Source organism: Rattus norvegicus, chromosome 13 (assembly GCF_021556685.1).
Source record: "Rattus norvegicus strain SHRSP/BbbUtx chromosome 13, alternate assembly SHRSP_T2T, whole genome shotgun sequence".
In the NCBI taxonomy this organism is placed as follows: Eukaryota; Metazoa; Chordata; class Mammalia; order Rodentia; family Muridae; genus Rattus; species Rattus norvegicus.
Genome location: NC_141546.1, coordinates 78,378,367 through 78,397,255, shown reverse-complemented (window position 1 = coordinate 78,397,255; position 18,889 = coordinate 78,378,367). Strand labels below are relative to the sequence as shown.

Here is an 18,889-nt window from a genome sequence, read left to right as displayed (position 1 = left end):
AATTGAACTCAGAACCTCTGGAAGAGCAGCCCTGAGCCTCTGAGCCATCTCTCCAGCCCACCTCCTGCACACTCTTAATCAAGTGCCCACAGTGAAAGGGCAGGCAAAAACTGAAGGTGCAATCTGGAATAAATCCTGCCTGACCTTTCCTTCTCCACTCCCAAATGTAAGCAAACCTTTGCAAGGTTGTACTATTTACTGACACTAGTACTTGTAAACTCAGCTCTAACCAGCAAGTTGGGAGGAAATCCAGAGTCAGCTCTTGACACTTTTGCTGAGATACCCTGAGATAAAGACTGGATTCTAACTTTATGCTTAGGCATGGAGACTGGGTTTTCTCAATTCTCTTCTTTCTCAAACAAGATTATCTATACTTAGCACGTCAAAACTTCTGCTATAATTATAACATTGAAATTAAGAAGGATTTCTACTATGGGTTACTTTTAAGATAGCTGTAAATAAGTTTAAGAGGAAAGTTGATAATTTGAAAGCACAATCAAGCCTCATGGCATAAATCTTTTAACAAATGGCAAATTAGCTTTGTAAAAAAAAAACAAATATTTATGTCATTGTTAAACCATTTGGACTTTTTGAATGTTGCAAAGCCTAATACACAGAATTAAACTTTGCCAGTCTCTGTGGTTTGACTCACTCTGAGTATAAACTACTAAAGCTCCAGTACAGGAACTTTCTGGATATCAGAACAGTAAAACGAACTAGCTAGTACATACATGTGACCATATTAAATACACTGTACAGAAAGTTTCTCCCAAAATGAAACTTAGAACTCTACATGACACAGCTATACCACTTTGGAGTATCTACTTGAAGCATTCCACAAAGATATTTGAATGTCCCTGTCTATTGCAAAACAATTTACAATAGTTTGGGTGCCTGTCAGTAGACCAGTAATGAGAAAGAAAATGTGGTATGCATCCACATTGGAGTTTATTCACCCATAAAGTAAAATTGAGTTATGGCATTTGCTGCGTGGAGACAGAAATCACCACGTTAAGTGAAATAAACTAGGGGCTGAAAGACAAATATCGCAAGTTTTACCTCAGTTGTAGATCCTGGATTTACTTTTTCTCATGTTTAACTCTTTTAGAATTTTCTTACCATGTATTTTGATCACATTTGCCTCTTACTCACTTAGCCCATATCCACCCCTGTTGTACCCACTCCACCATGTGTCCTCTTTTTAAAACCCATGGAGTACAGTTGGTGTTGCCCTTATACTCTTGGATGTGTGTGACCTTCCATTGGAGGGTTGCTAACCCACCAAGGGCTGCACCCTTAGAGAGAACCGACTCTCCCTCTCCCAGAAGTTATCAATTGCTAATGACCTATTATGGGACTTCATACCCACCATGCCTCTCCATGGTAGAGTTTTGTCTGAATGTCTATGAGTCTTGCACATGCTGTCTCACCTGCTGTGAATTCGTAGGAGCAACTGTTCTTCTGTATCCACAAACCACCATTTCCTCCTAGTTATCTACCACCTCTGATCTTCTAATCCTTCTGCCCCTTCTCCTTCAGTGATCCTTTAGGAGGGAAGAAAATATAGAAATCACACTTACGGGTAAGCGTTCTTCAGTCTCTCATTCTCTGCGGCTTGACCAGTTGTAGGTCTCTGTGTTTGTTGCCATCTACTGCAAGAAAAAAAAAACAACTAAACACCATTTATGGTGTAATGGGAGGTCAGCAGCAGGAGGTTTACCACTATGCCCATGTAATGAAGAGTAAGGGGTTCTTCTCTAGAGCTTATGGCCTGTCTAATCACAGATTCTTGCTTCTGGTAACAGTGTCAGGAGTGTGTTTCATCTTGTGTAATAGACCTTAAATTCAATCAGAGAGTGGTTGGGTAACCACATAACCCTTGCAGCATCGTTGCTGGTAATTGTAACCACCAGGTTCACAGCTGGGTAAAATCGATGATTACTTTGCTCCCCATTGTAGCACGAATGGCACCTTCTAACCCTATGAAACCTAGCCAATAGGGATGGAGCTTCCAGTTAAGTAGCAACTTGATTTCTCCATGTTTTATGGCAATAGATTCTAATGTAATGTTTCAAAGCATATGGGACCTCAGTGGCAAACGATTCTAAAATATATAACCAATTCTAGAGATTAGGCTTTTTACTTATTAGCCTGTGGTGCCTAGTAGAGACATCATTCTGTTATGGATAACTTCACTTAAACTCTTTGTGTCTATGTAGATATTTTAGGAGTATTGTACAGTAGAAGGTTTCCATATGACTTTTTTGAAATGCCTATAGCATTAGCTATCCCTCCTCATATTACTTACTTTATCCTGCCTTCCTACTCACCTGTATCCCATCTAAACCTTACTATTCCATTCCATTCCCCCTCTCTATCATTGATTCCAAGTTACATTACAGAGTTATAGTAATAAAAGCAGCCTGGTGCTTGTATAAAAGCAGAAATGTTGATCAGCAGGAGAGAACTGAGAATCCACATATAAGCACACACTCCTACAGATACTTGAGTTTTTACAAAAGGCCAACAATACACACTAGAGAAAAGATATCACCTTGAGCAAACGATTCTGGTCATACTGACTAGTTAAATGTGGAAGAATGTAACTCTATCTTTATCTTCCACCCCACATAACTTCAGATGGATTAAGGATCTCAATATAAGACTCGACACCCCAAATCTGAGACAGGAAGAAAGTAGGAAACATGCTTAAACTCATTGGCATGGAAAAATTAGCATAATTGCAAATCACACTCATCGAGAATAATGATTCATAAACCAGGCTTCAGAAAACCCAAAGGCTTCTGCCTAGTTAAAAGACACCATCATTTAAGTGTAGAGGCAGCCAATGGATTGGCAACCACTGCCTCTCTCTGCAGATGGGGCATAACTCTTGTCAAGCAAGGTACCCTGAAGTTATATAGCAACATCCATAAATATTTAGGTTCTATTTGCTACTCTCTTCATTGGTCATCTCATGTTGGCCATGGATCCCAGCTGGTACTGCCATCCTCTGACAGTTTCCATGATTATGCAACACACGTTGAAAACAGTGCCTTCCATAAATCCTGCTTAGTGATCGTTGCTATCAAATTCTCTCTTACATGTTAATGCCTTCCTAACCATAGGTATCCCATAATTTAAGGCAAAGATCTAGGTGCATAAGACATCACCTGTGGCACACATTTAGCTACCCACTTATGCATTTCAAATCAAACCAAAGGCAGTTAACCTGGACAGCATAGTATGGCTATTCTGGCTGTTGAGTTGTATTAGTCAGCTGGTACGTTTTTGGTTTCTTAACTAATTTTTTTTTAAAAAATTAAAATATAATTACACTCGCCCTCCTTCCCTTTCTTCCTTCCAGTTCCTCTCATACACCTCCTCTCTTTGCTTCTTATTGTTAATAGGCAAATATATTGAATAGCCGATTACAAGGCCCATCCATGGGGAAGACTATGTCTGTCATCTATGTTAGCATATCTATTGGTGTTGTACTTCTACAGGTCCTGTTTAGGCAGCAAAATTGAGGCTTCATGAGTAAAGCTTCCCAGTAATTTCTAGGAGATACAATTGCACTGAAGCTCCTCTGGTCTTTTGTCTCTTACAATCTTTCTGGGTCCTCATCTATGATATACCCTAAGCTTTAGATGCAGGAGTTGTTCTCTAAACATAGCCACTGGCACCCTAACACCCCTTATTATCTGCATCTTGAACAATTGAGGTGAAGTTTCTTTGATGAAGGGTGAGAACATTTACCTATGGGTATAGAATTAATATTTAGAATGAAGTTAAAAATTATGCTTGCCCAGTACAGTGGTTGTGGGAGGTTCTTTTCTAGGATCCATGACTTCACTAACTCTGGGTAGTTGGCTAGTTTTCCAATACAAGGTATAATTTCCCTTGTGTTGTATAGGCTTTAAGTCAAATTAAAGAGTTGTTGGTTACTACTGAGGTAAGTCACTAATGCACCCGAAGCCGTTCATTGTCTTTACAGCTTGGTATGACTTTTGGTGGATCTCTTCTTTAGAAGTGTGCATGACACTTTGCAATATTAAGAAAGCTGGTCCACAGAGGAGGTTTTCAGATCAGATTCAATTCGGATCAGGTCAGATCCACATCCATGTCTGAAGCACATGGTGTCTTCAGCAGTAGGGGCTTTCCCAGTGCTGTAGCTCCAATGGTAAAGTGCTTGTCTAGCTTCCACTCCTCATGAAAGTAAAACTCTCTAAACATGTTGAGGATATTCCTTAAGGAATTTCATTATATGATCTTTACTACCTCTCAGTTGAAAGTTTTCCTGTGACTTTTAAAAATATTCCGTAAAGAATATTAGCATTGCACATCATTTTCCCCCTCAGCTAGGACTTTGTTTTACACATAAACAACAAAAATGAGCTTATCACATTGTGTGTGTATGTGTGTGTGTGTGTGTACACATACATCTGCATGTAATAATAATAAAGTAAAAGAGGCTATTAATTTGAGAGTTAGGGAACATGGGAGGGGTTTAAGGGAGGGTAGCTAGAAGGGGCTTGGGAAGGGGAAGGGAGAGGGAAAGTGATGTAATTTTATTTAAATTAAAAACACATTTAAAATATTGTCCCAGAGTTCTGGGAACACTGTTTCTGTGTATTATTCTCACCTTCTGTTCTGTGTTATGTTTCTTATTCTTATTCTTATTTTACTTTAAGTAAGAGATTTTTACTTCCATATATAATTATATATGCATATATGTATACAATCATATATATATATATATATATATATAGAGAGAGAGAGAGAGAGAGAGCAAGACAGAGAGTGAGACAGAGAGGGAGCGAGGGAGAGAGGGAGATGAGAAAGAGAGACAGAAAGACAGAGAGAGAGGGAGAGACAGAGAGAGATAGAGAAAAGGAGGTGGAGAGAGAGAGAGAGAGAGAGAGAGAGAGAGAGAGAGAGAGAACTCACATACTCATGTAAATGTGCACAAGGCATTTTAAATTCTCTCTGGACCAGGAAGAAATGTGAGGAGTAGGGATTTATGGTTTCTGGACAGGTGATTTTTATTTTTTTTTTTTGGTTCTTTTTTTCGGAGCTGGGGTCCGAACCCAGGGCCTTGCGCTTCCTAGGTAAGCGCTCTACCACTGAGCTAAATCCCCAGCCCCACAGGTGATTTTTATTAACTGAAGGTAAGGGTGTTGTTTAGCCACGTTAATATTTAATCTCCACTTCATTAAAATAATCCAAAAATTATATCTTTTAGAATGGTTCTAAGCTTAAAATGTCCACCCTTTACTATCATCTAAATTATCAATGACAGTTTCACTGTGTCCCTCATTCACATATTCAATGGCCATAAAAACTATAAAATATCCTAAATTATTGGCTAAGTACAACTTAGATAAGGCTTCTTTATAAAAGGACTTGAGAATATATTAATTAAGAGAACACATTTTATTTTTTTATTGGATACTTATATTTACATTTCAAATGCCATCCCCTTTCCCAGTTTCCTGTCCATAACCACCTATTCCATTCCGCCTCCCCCTTCTCCTATGAGGGTGTTCCCCCACCCAACCACCCACCCTTTCCTGCTTCCCCACCCTGACATTCACCTACACTGGGGGGGGGGTCTAGCTTTGGCAAGACCAATGGCTTCTCCTCCCATTGGTGCCCAACAAGGCCATCCTCTGCTACATATGCAGCTGGAGCCATGGGTCTGTCCATGTGTAGTCTTTGGGTGGTGGTTTAGTCCCTGGGAGCTCTAGTTGGTTGGAATTGTTGTTCTTATGGGGTTGCAAGCCCCTCAGAAGAGATCAAATTTTCAATCAGCCCATCAGGTTAACCTAAGTTACTGTTATGTGTTATGGAAACTTGGGTCAAGTCCTTCATCTCTTGGTTCCTCAGAACCCAGTGTAGGTAAAACCCTGGGAACGGGGTCTTTGAAGGATATCATTGACAGCTCATTCAGAGCAGAATGCTGGTTGAAACAATCTTTTATAAGGCACAAGTAGCATCAATAAAAATCACTTTAATCCTTTATTCATTGTGTTAAGCCAATCATTTAAAGGTGACATAAGTTGGTGACTGGGCATTTACAAAATTTCTTCAAGTGCTATAAAGACTAAACCCTTCAAAACCACCAGGGGCTGAACATGCAGTTAAGTCACACAGCACTTGCTTAGCTTGGGTTTGATCTCAAGAACTACAAAAATACACACTCATGGACACATACACATTCTCACGTGGTCTGAGTATACTAGTTCATCTGAGAGAAATTATTAGCACATCACTGGCTTTGATAATTATGGCTTATACCAGGACCAATTTCCTGAGGCTATCCCAATCTGGATATATGAAATAAATGTTTTCTAGGTGCAACACTAATATTTGTGAATCAAACTCTATTCCTTCTACAAAATCTGAGAACAGAACACGAGCTTTAATAGTATTGACTGGGGTCACAATGTGGTTCCCTGAATCTACACAAAGAATTAACGTGGAAATCCTGATTCGTGATGTAAGTACTTTTAGAAAATCTGTTTTATTCAGAAAATTTAAATCCAGGTTTTTTTTATTTTGTTCTGTAAATTTTATGAAGGCATTTTTCCAAAAGCATTAAATATTTGATTTTACTTGTTAAGATTTGCAGGAATTGCTTTAAATTTAAAATAAGAAAAAAAATCACAGCTATAGTAACACATTTTCCCCCTTTCATTAAGAGTGAAAAAAAAAAGAATTTTAAGAGCTTTTCCATAAAAATGCTCTAAAATATTCCATTAAAATTAAAAGGCAACTGCCATTTCACACATGGTCAGATTTAACTATTCAAAGTTATTTTAGGTATATCAGTCTCTAAAGACCAAAAATTACCTGAGAGTCCAGCTGTGTTCAAAGGAAACGCTGAGCTCCAGGACTCTGCCTCCTGTTCCACAGATCTGATACAAAAAGCTATTGGGATAGAGAAAACAATAAAATTCTGTGAACCAAATTAGTATTGTCCCTCCCCCAAATCTTCCCTTGACTGTAGATTTTAAAGGCAAACAGTCATCTTCATACACTAAGAGACTTTTAAAACATATGATTCGAGTAAAGACCTTGAAACAAAAGCCAGGTTCCAACGCTCATCATGTGATCCTCTGAATGTTGATTTTAAGGCTCAGAGTAGCTACCCATATTCCATTACGGTCAATTATACACATATTTAATTAGCCATGCAAACAGATAGTCAAACAACCATTTACTTTTTCGAATATCAGGACATATGAGCTTTCATCCTAAGTGTGTTTCTCAGACATGTACAACTGAACTACTTAAACCTGTACAATGTCTCAGTAGATTCCTCAGCAGGGTCTAAGTCCCCACCCCCAAGTCTAATACAGTTATTTTCCTTACTACTGATGCCCTTCGAATTTTATTTTTTGATGTAAAATGTGGTCAGTAAAGGAAATCTGAGGACTAAAAGATTTTTAAGTACATAAAAATCTTTATAAGTGCTGTCATCAAATTTAAAAATAAAAGGATCCACCGACGCACTCTTGAGTCTTACTCCTGAGCTGGTTTTAGACTCTGATGCAGCTTTTGGAGTGTTTCTGCTTTGCAGTCCAGGGAAAAGTCAGGAAAGCTCTGTGCACTTAGCGTATAACTCTGACTCTAATTCCTTATGCTCTTTAACCTGAGAAAATCACTTGATTTCAAAAAGCCTTTATGTTTTGTCAGCTCTCACCCACAGCCACCACTGAACAACAATTCAATGATCTATTATACAAATACAGTGTAAATAACGGGTAAGGATAGAACCACAGCAATGCTAGATTATGTCATGGCTGATCTTTAGAATGACCCGAGTCAGACGGTGTTTAGCCTCTTCTTTGCAACGACTTCTAACTAAATGAGCAACGACGCTATCTTAGATGAATACACTCTTCAAATCCATACACATCCTCACAACTTCTGTGCAAGTCAGCAGCCACCAGCTTCTCTTCCACCTAACTTAGGAAGGGGCCATTCCCAATCCACTTACCTACTCATTTACTGTGAGCTCAGGTTTGTAGATTGGAAAGTTGCCATACATTTATGAGAGCCTACGGGATATTAGGTGTCTGTCATCTCTCTCTTACTCCCTCTACTGCACCAAATGCCCTGACAAAGTTACCACACCTGGACACGGCATTCCCTGCAGAGCACCTTGTTAACCAGAATTATGGAAAACCTGGACCAAGTTCAGAGAAGAACTACTAAAATAGTTAGGTGACTGAGGGGACCAATTTATTAGGAACTCAGAAATGTTTGGTTAAGAGGTAATTATCCTACAAAAGGTGTGGTGACGCTGGCATTAAAAACTTAATTCCAAGCCATACTCAGCAACAGGACTCTGTGCTCAGAAACACTTTGGGGGCGGGGATGAGGCTTGCTCTTGTTGGTTCTCCAACCACACTGTACATGAGGTTTGGGTGGTTCACACCTAAGGGAAACAAGCGTTACAAACAAGCACAAAAGAGCTCACCTAAGAAGACACTGGGATGCTTCTCTTCTCGGGAAGACTTTCCAAAGGTCATAGACGGGAAGGGCCATCCCTTTACTCAGCAGGCATTTATTTGTTCCACATCTAAAACATTCTAATCAATGGAAACTAAGAGCTGCCAAAGAAGTCCCCCGTGTGCATTAGAACACAGGCAAGACTGAGCGTTCCCAGCTAGCCAAAGATGGGTCAGGTATAAGAGCCAAGGAGACTGCTAATGCTGGTGATCTCACAAATGAATGCTGTGGATTCCTTTGAATCCACCATGAAGAGCTCATACGGCTGCACTGCGTTCAAAACCATGTCCATTCTCATGCCTTTGTATTCTTCATAATGAAACGACTGTCAAAGGTATCTTATTACTATATTTTTCATACGAAATTTAAAACCTTCACTGGTCTGTTGCTTTGTCAATGCATATCTTATTCTAAGCCATCTTGAAATGATTTTCCCTGTACGTCGATAGTTTGAACTGCAGCACATCGTTTTGTAAACATCACCACAGCAGAACTCTTGTGAAGCTGATCTGACGTGTTCTGTGGAAATTTTTTTTAACTCGTAATTTATATTTAAATAATTTCAACCTGCGTTACTTCTAAGCTGGCACTCCAGTTTCACTCTTTAAGAAGCTCATTTGCATTTATCTCGTCATTTGGAATTTCCTGTTAGCTGTCCGAGATAAAATAACTCAGCTTAATCCTCATCCTGTCTCCCTTCGTCTGATATCATGCCAGCAAAAATCAGATTTTATCATTCAACCCCAAATGAAAACATTTTATAAAACCAAAAGGTGATGTTAGTAGACTAACCGTCACAATTCACTTTTATCATTATTGATAAGTCAGTGTAGATGCTTTTCTTATAAATGCCCAATGCTGTGGGTTTCTGCAACCATATTTGTAATTTGCCAAGACATTCGGGAAGTCACAGACACACATCTAGCCAATTTCTGTTCCAAACAAATCAGAGATGTGCACTGTCATTCCTTTATAGCAGGAAAATTCCAAAATGCAGAGCTAAGATTGGGCAACGAAGTCAAAACGTTTTCCTTGGTCTCTTCTTTTCCCCTCATCTTACAGAGTCGTGACTGTGAAAACATCCTGAGTCCGAAATAGAGGTAATGTGGTGCCGGGTCAGCCACAGCCATTTCCAAGCCAAAGGGGAATTGACAGATGCCCCCTTTACAAGTCTAGTGTTTGTAAATATCCAGTGAAATGGCTTCATTCCATCAATTATTTCTGGAGGAAGCTGGCAGGATAGCATGGTAGTTAAATTGAGAACTGATGGAAACTGTTAAACAGGGGAGTTATTTTGCCTAGCAGCTCTAGTTAGTGATTTTTATATGTTTTCATTTTTAAAAAAAAATGCTTGAAATACTCGTGCCATTAAATGGAACTGCCGCTTCATTTGGAAAAAACATTTTCAATGCGTTCCAGTGAAGACGGCGAATGGGAAAGAAAAGGGAAACTCAGTTTTCTAGTATCTTCTTAGAGTTAGGATGATTTCCTTATACTGTGAACGATGAGCTCTGAAGTCAAAGGATTAGAAGCATAGAGCATATGCCAAGGCCTAAACATCACATTGTCGAAACTCAGAATGTCAACATGCTATGCTTTCTTCATAGTAAACGTGTTCTCTGCCAAAAACTGTGCCTGGATACTCTCTCTTTGGCTCTTCCAGAAATCACCAGCATTCTTTGTTCCATTCACCCATCCTCCATCCACCCTCCATCCCTCCATCCATCCCTCCATCCCTCCATCCCTCCATCCACCCTCCATCCATCCATCCTCCATCCCTCCATCCCTCTATCCATTCATCCATCCCTCCATCCCTCCATCCTCCCTCCATCCTCCATCCATCCCTCCCTCCCTCCATCCATCCCTCCATCCTCCATCCATCCCTCCATCCCTCCATCCTCCCTCCATCCTCCATCCATCCCTCCATCCATCCCTCCCTCCATCCCTCCCTCCATCCCTCCCTCCATCCCTCCCTCCATCCCTCCCTCCATCCCTCCCTCCATCCATCCCTCCATCCCTCCTCCATCCATCCCTCCATCCATCCCTCCCTCCATCCCTCCCTCCATCCCTCCCACCTCCATCCATCCCTCCATCCCTCCCTCCATTCATCCTCCATCCATCCCTCCATCCCTCCCTCCATCCCTCCCTCCATCCCTCCATCCATCCCTCCATCCATCCCTCCATCCCTCCCTCCATCCCTCCATCCCTCCATCCCTCCCTCCATCCCTCCCTCCATCCATCCCTCCATCCCTCCCTCCATCCCTCCCTCCATCCATCCCTCCATCCCTCCCTCCATCCATCCTCCATCCCTCCATCCATCCCTCCATCCCTCCCTCCATCCATCCCTCCATCCCTCCATCCATCCCTCCCTCCATCCATCCCTCCATCCCTCCATCCCTCCATCCTCCATCCCTCCATCCATCCCTCCATCCCTCCCTCCCTCCATCCCTCCCTCCATCCCTCCATCCCTCCCTCCATCCCTCCATCCTCCATCCATCCCTCCATCCCTCCCTCCATCCCTCCCTCCATCCCTCCATCCTCCATCCATCCCTCCATCCCTCCCTCCCTCCATCCATCCATCCTCCATCCATCCCTCCATCCCTCCATCCCTCCCTCCATCCCTCCATCCCTCCATCCCTCCCTCCATCCCTCCCTCCATCCATCCCTCCATCCCTCCTCCATCCCTCCCTCCATCCATCCATCCCTCCATCCCTCCTCCATCCCTCCCTCCATCCATCCCTCCCTCCATCCATCCCTCCATCCCTCCCTCCATCCCTCCCTCCATCCCTCCCTCCATCCATCCCTCCATCCCTCCCTCCATCCATCCCTCCATCCCTCCCTCCATCCCTCCCTCCATCCATCCCTCCATCCCTCCATCCATCCATCCATCCCTCCATCCCTCCCTCCATCCATCCCTCCATCCCTCCATCCATCCCTCCATCCATCCCTCCATCCCTCCATCCCTCCATCCCTCCATCCCTCCCTCCCTCCATCCTCCATCCCTCCATCCATCCCTCCCTCCATCCCTCCATCCTCCATCCATCCCTCCATCCCTCCCTCCCTCCATCCATCCCTCCATCCATCCCTCCATCCCTCCATCCCTCCATCCCTCCATCCCTCCCTCCATCCCTCCCTCCATCCATCCATCCTCCATCCCTCCATCCATCCCTCCATCCATCCATCCATCCCTCCCTCCATCCATCCATCCCTCCATCCATCCATCCATCCCTCCCTCCATCCATCCATCCCTCCATACATCCCTCCCTCCATCCATCCCTCCATCCATCCATCCTCCATCCCTCCATCCATCCCTCCATCCATCCCTCCATCCATCCCTCCCTCCATCCATCCCTCCATCCATCCTCCATCCATCCCTCCATCCATCCCTCCATCCCTCCATCCCTCCATCCATCCCTCCCTCCATCCCTCCATCCCTCCCTCCCTCCATCCCTCCCTCCATCCCTCCATCCATCCTCCATCCACCCTCTCCCTCCATCCCTCCATCCCTCCATCCATCCCTCCATCCCTCCCTCCATCCATCATCCATCCACCCTCCATCCGTCCTCCATCCATCCTCCATCCATCCCTCCATCCATCCATCCACCCTCCATCCATCCCTCCATCCATCCCTCCATCTATCCCTCCCTCCATCCCTCCATCCATCCCTCCATCTATCCCTCCCTCCATCCCTCCATCCATCCCTCCATCCATCCCTCCCTCCATCCCTCCATCCCTCCATCCATCCCTCCCTCCATCCCTCCATCCCTCCATCCATCCCTCCATCCATCCCTCCATCCATCCCTCCATCCCTCCCTCCCTCCATCCCTCCATCACTCCCTCCATCCATCCCTCCATCCATCCCTCCCTCCATCCATCCATCCCTCCCTCCATCCATCCCTCCCTCCATCCCTCCATCCCTCCATCCATCAATCCATCCATCCCTCCATCCCTCCCTCCCTCCATCCCTCCATCCCTCCATCCATCCCTCCATCCTCCATCCCTCCATCCCTCCATCCCTCCCTCCCTCCATCCATCCCTCCATCCCTCCATCCATCCATCCCTCCATCACTCCCTCCCTCCATCTATCCCTCCATCCCTCCCTCCATCCATCCTCCATCCACCCTCCATCCATCCTCCATCCATCCTCCATCCCTCCCTCCCTCCATCCCTCCCTCCATCCCTCCATCCACCCTCCATCTATCCATCCATATTAAGGTAGCATCTTAGACATTGTTCCAGATATTCATAATGCAATAATAAATAAGGCATCTTTTTTCATGTACCGTTCACCCCAGCCTAATGATCGTGCATGAGGACAGATAAAAATTCTAAGACTGTGAATTCAAACTTGAAAGCTGATAGAAAGAACTATGAATGTTTCCCAAAGGAAAGCAAACAAGGTGTTAACTTGCTTGTAGCTTGCCATGTGTGTATGCATGTATGTAAATTGTGTGTGCGTGCCCCTGTAAGCAGAAGGCTCGATCACTTTCTACATTTAAAAATGGTTGTTGTTTTGTTTCTTTGAGATGATGTCTCTTGCTGAATATCTGCAGCTGACAAACTTGGCTAGATTGGTTGACCCGCAAGCTTCAGGGATCCTCCTGTCTGTATAGCCCCAGAACTGGAATTAGAGACAGGTTCTGCCATGATCAGCTTTTTAAAATGGGTTCTGAACATAGAACGTGGGTCTTCATGTTTAGACAGCAAGCAGCTTACTGAGTTATACATCTCCCCAGACCCAGAATTTTATTTTTCAATAACTTTGATAGATAACCAACATATTTCCCAATACCAATGACATGAATGCAAATATTAATAAAAAGGGAAATGGTTAGGCCATCTGTAACAGTCTAGGGAGTGGATTAAGAGATATTGACAAAAAAAGAACAATTTTAAAAAATCAAGCCAAAAAAAAAATGCCAAGATGAAGTGAGACAAGGAGAGTTAAAGAATAAAAAGTGTTTTATCTTCAAAACTATTTCCTATTTCTTTTAGTTATAATACACACACACACACACACACACACACACACACACACAGAGAGAGAGAGAGAGAGAGAGAGAGAGAGGACGGAGGGAGAGGGAGAGGGAGAGGGAGAGGGAGAGGGAGAGGGACAGGGGGAGGGAGAGGGAGAGGGAGAGGGAGAGAGAGAACAAGACCCATCTCATAACAAAAAAAAATCATTCAATTAAATGTTTGCCATAGCTCCTTGGAAGCTAAGAAATCTCATAAACAGAATGGCAGGACAGTTAACCTCACAGTTCCAAGCTTATAGCATCTGAATGTGAGTAGGAGTGCCTAAAGGTCTGCAGGATGTGCAAACTGCAGCAACTAATTTTATCTCTTTGCAATTCAGATTCTCCCACTGTAAAACAGAAATAATACCTGAACCCCCTCTATAGGTGTGCTGACAAGCCCACATTAATGCAGCTAAATCATTGAGGAGATGAGATCAACCAAGATGTCCATCAGTGGTTGAATGGATCACAAAAATGTGGTACATATACCCAATAGAATTTTATTCAGCCATAAATAACAATGAAAATTTCAGAAAAAAAAGTTTGGATCTAAAGAAAATAGTAAGGTGAGTTGGACTCAGAGATACCCTCTTCCTATCTCCCTCTTCTCCCCACCGTGTGTGTGTGTGTGTGTGTGTGTGTGTGTGTGTGTGTGTGTCTGTGTGTGTATACATGTAAGGCATGAAACTAAAAGAGGTCTATAAGAGAGTAAATCAAAGAAAGAAGGATAATTGCACACACGTGATACGGATGTGTAAAGAGTAGTAATGGGGATAATAGGACCCAAACTGTGGCAGGGGATAAGAGAGAAACAGAGAAGGATCAATAAAAAACAAATTAAATATGAAAATGTCATAATGCGACCCGCCCTCGGATCCCGGCCCGCAGCAGATCTCTGCTCCCAGACCCGGTGAGAGAGAGACCCAACCGCCTGGTCAGGTGGGCACTCCTGAGGCTGCAGAGCGGAAGAGACCACCAACACTGCTCACCCCTGCCCACATCCCTGGCCCAAGAGGAAACTGTATAAGGCCTCTGGGCTCCCGTGGGGGAGGGCCCAGGAGCAGCAGGACCCCTGCCTGAGACACCGCGGGAACCTGAAAGAAACAGACCTGATAAACAGTTCTCTGCACCCAAATCCCGTGGGAGGGAGAGCTAAACCTTCAGAGAGGCAGACAAGCCTGGGAAACCAGAAGAGACTGCTCCCTGCACACACATCTCGGACGCCAGAGGAAAAAGCCAAAGACCATCTGGAACCCTGGTGCACTGAAGCTCCCGGAAGGGGCGGCACAGGTCTTCCTGGTTGCTGCCGCTGCAGAGAGCCCCTGGGCAGCACCCCACGAGCGAACTTGAGCCTCAGGACCACAGGTAAGACCAAATTTTCTGCTGCAAAATGCTGCCTGGTGAACTCAAGACACAGGCCCACAGGAACAGCTGAAGACCTGTAGAGAGGAAAAACTACACACCCGAAAGCAGAACACTCTGTCCCCATAACTGACTGAAAGAGAGGAAAACAGGTCTACAACACTCCTGACACACAGGCTTATAGGACAGTCTAGCCACTGTCAGAAATAGCAGAACAAAGTAACACTAGAGATAATCTGATGGCGAGAGGCAAGCGCAGGAACCCAAGCAACAGAAACCAAGACTACATGGCACCATCGGAGCCCAATTCTCCCATCAAAACAAACATGGAATATCCAAACACACCAGAAAAGCAAGATCTAGTTTCAAAATCATTTTTGATCATGATGCTGGAGGACTTCAAGAAAGACATGAAGAACTCCCTTAGAGAACAAGTAGAAGCCTACAGAGAGGAATCGCAAAAATCCCTGAAAGAATTCCAGGAAAACATAAATAAACAAGTAGAAGCCCATAGAGAGGAGACACAAAAATCCCTGAAAGAATTCCAAGAAAACATAAATAAACAAGTAGAAGCCCATAGAGAGGAGACACAAAAATCCCTGAAAGAATTCCAGGAAAACACAATCAAACAGTTGAAGGAATTAAAAATGGAAATAGAAGCAATCAAGAAAGAACACATGGAAACAACCCTGGATATAGAAAACCAAAAGAAGAGACAAGGAGCTGTAGATACAAGCTTCACCAACAGAATACAAGAGATGGAAGAGAGAATCTCAGGAGCAGAAGATTCCATAGAAATCATTGACTCAACTGTCAAAGATAATGTAAAGCGGAAAAAGCTACTGGTCCAAAACATACAGGAAATCCAGGACTCAATGAGAAGATCAAACCTAAGGATAATAGGTATAGAAGAGAGTGAAGACTCCCAGCTCAAAGGACCAGTAAATATCTTCAACAAAATCATAGAAGAAAACTTCCCTCACCTAAAAAAAGAGATACCCATAGACATACAAGAAGCCTACAGAACTCCAAATAGATTGGACCAGAAAAGAAACACCTCCCGTCACATAATTGTCAAAACACCAAACGCACAAAATAAAGAAAGAATATTAAAAGCAGTAAGGGAAAAAGGTCAAGTAACATATAAAGGGAGACCTATCAGAATCACACCAGACTTCTCGCCAGAAACTATGAAGGCCAGAAGATCCTGGACTGATGTCATACAGACCCTAAGAGAACACAAATGCCAGCCCAGGTTACTGTATCCAGCAAAACTCTCAATTAACATTGATGGAGAAACCAAGATATTCCATGACAAAACCAAATTTACACAATATCTTTCTACAAATCCAGCACTACAAAGGATAATAAATGGTAAAGCCCAACATAAGGAGGCAAGATATACCCTAGAAGAAGCAAGAAACTAATCGTCTTGGAAACAAAACAAAGAGAATGAAAGCACACAAACATAACCTCACATCCAAATATGAATATAAAGGGAAGCAATAATCACTATTCCTTAATATCTCTCAATATCAATGGCCTCAACTCCCCAATAAAAAGACATAGATTAACAAACTGGATACGCAACGAGGACCCTGCATTCTGCTGCCTACAGGAAACACACCTCAGAGACAAAGACAGACACTACCTCAGAGTGAAAGGCTGGAAAACAACTTTCCAAGCAAATGGTCAGAAGAAGCAAGCTGGAGTAGCCATTCTAATATCAAATAAAATCAATTTCCAACTAAAAGTCATCAAAAAAGATAAGGAAGGACACTTCATATTCATCAAAGGAAAAATCCACCAAGATGAACTCTCAATCCTAAATATCTATGCCCCAAATACAAGGGCACCTACATACGTAAAAGAAACCTTACTAAAGCTCAAAACACACATTGCACCTCACACAATAATAGTGGGAGATTTCAACACCCCACTCTCATCAATGGACAGATCATGGAAACAGAAATTAAACAGTGATGTCGATAGACTAAGAGAAGTCATGAGCCAAATGGACTTAACGGATATTTATAGAACATTCTATCCTAAAGCAAAAGGATATACCTTCTTCTCAGCTCCTCATGGTACTTTCTCCAAAATTGACCATATAATTGGTCAAAAAACGGGCCTCAACAGGTACAGAAAGATAGAAATAATCCCATGCGTGCTATCGGAACACCACGGCCTAAAACTGGTCTTCAATAACAATAAGGGAAGAATGCCCACATATACGTGGAAATTGAACAATGCTCTACTCAATGATAACCTGGTCAAGGAAGAAATAAAGAAAGAAATTAAAAACTTTTTAGAATTTAATGAAAATGAAGATACAACATACTCAAATTTATGGGACACAATGAAAGCTGTGCTAAGAGGAAAACTCATAGCGCTGAGTGCCTGCAGAAAGAAACAGGAAAGAGCATATGTCAGCAGCTTGACAGCACACCTAAAAGCTCTAGAACAAAAAGAAGCAAATACACCCAGGAGGAGTAGAAGGCAGGAAATAATCAAACTCAGAGCTGAAATCAACCAAGTAGAAACAAAAAGGACCATAGAAAGAATCAACAGAACCAAAAGTTGGTTCTTTGAGAAAATCAACAAGATAGATAAACCCTTAGCCAGACTAACGAGAGGACACAGAGAGTGCGTCCAAATTAACAAAATCAGAAATGAAAAGGGAGACATAACTACAGATTCGGAGGAAATTAAAAAAATCATCAGATCTTACTATAAAAACCTATATTCAACAAAATTTGAAAATCTTCAGGAAATGGACAATTTCCTAGACAGATACCAGGTATCGAAGTTAAATCAGGAACAGATAAACCAGTTAAACAACCCCATAACTCCTAAGGAAATAGAAGCAGTCATTAAAGGTCTCCCAACCAAAAAGAGCCCAGGTCCAGACGGGTTTAGTGCAGAATTCTATCAAACCTTCATAGAAGACCTCATACCAATATTATCCAAACTATTCCACAAAATTGAAACAGATGGAGCCCTACCGAATTCCTTCTACGAAGCCACAATTACTCTTATACCTAAACCACACAAAGACACAACAAAGAAAGAGAACTTCAGACCAATTTCCCTTATGAATATCGACGCAAAAATACTCAATAAAATTCTGGCAAACCGAATTCAAGAGCACATCAAAACAATCATCCACCATGATCAAGTAGGCTTCATCCCAGGCATGCAGGGATGGTTTAATATACGGAAAACCATCAACGTGATCCATTATATAAACAAACTGAAAGAACAGAACCACATGATCATTTCATTAGATGCTGAGAAAGCATTTGACAAAATTCAACACCCCTTCATGATAAAAGTCCTGGAAAGAATAGGAATTCAAGGCCCATACCTAAACATAGTAAAAGCCATATACAGCAAACCAGTTGCTAACATTAAACTAAATGGAGAGAAACTTGAAGCAATCCCACTAAAATCAGGGACTAGACAAGGCTGCCCACTCTCTCCCTACTTATTCAATATAGTTCTTGAAGTTCTAGCCAGAGCAATCAGACAACAAAAGGAGATCAAGGGGATACAGATCGGAAAAGAAGAGGTCAAAATATCACTATTTGCAGATGACATGATAGTATATTTAAGTGATCCCAAAAGTTCCACCAGAGAACTACTAAAGCTGATAAACAACTTCAGCAAAGTGGCTGGGTATAAAATTAACTCAAATAAATCAGTTGCCTTCCTCTATACAAAAGAGAAACAAGCCGAGAAAGAAATTAGGGAAACGACACCCTTCATAATAGACCCAAATAATATAAAGTACCTCGGTGTGACTTTAACCAAGCAAGTAAAAGATCTGTACAATAAGAACTTCAAGACACTGAGGAAAGAAATTGAAGAAGACCTCAGAAGATGGAAAGATCTCCCATGCTCATGGATTGGCAGGATTAATATAGTAAAAATGGCCATTTTACCAAAAGCAATCTACAGATTCAATGCAATCCCCATCAAAATACCAA

General features: G+C 42.5%; 1 long non-coding RNA gene across 1 annotated transcript in view; it reads right to left on the bottom strand.

Moving 5' to 3' along the window:
- LOC134481584 (uncharacterized) overlaps positions 1–18,889 on the bottom strand; it is a 66,062-nt gene that overhangs the window by 37,989 nt on the left and 9,184 nt on the right. The window contains exons 2-3 of the long non-coding RNA XR_015636117.1: positions 6,856–6,933; positions 1,581–1,652 (exon numbers count right to left, since the gene is read on the bottom strand). This is a non-coding gene — a long non-coding RNA (uncharacterized LOC134481584). The remainder of the gene's footprint in view (positions 1–1,580; positions 1,653–6,855; positions 6,934–18,889) is intronic.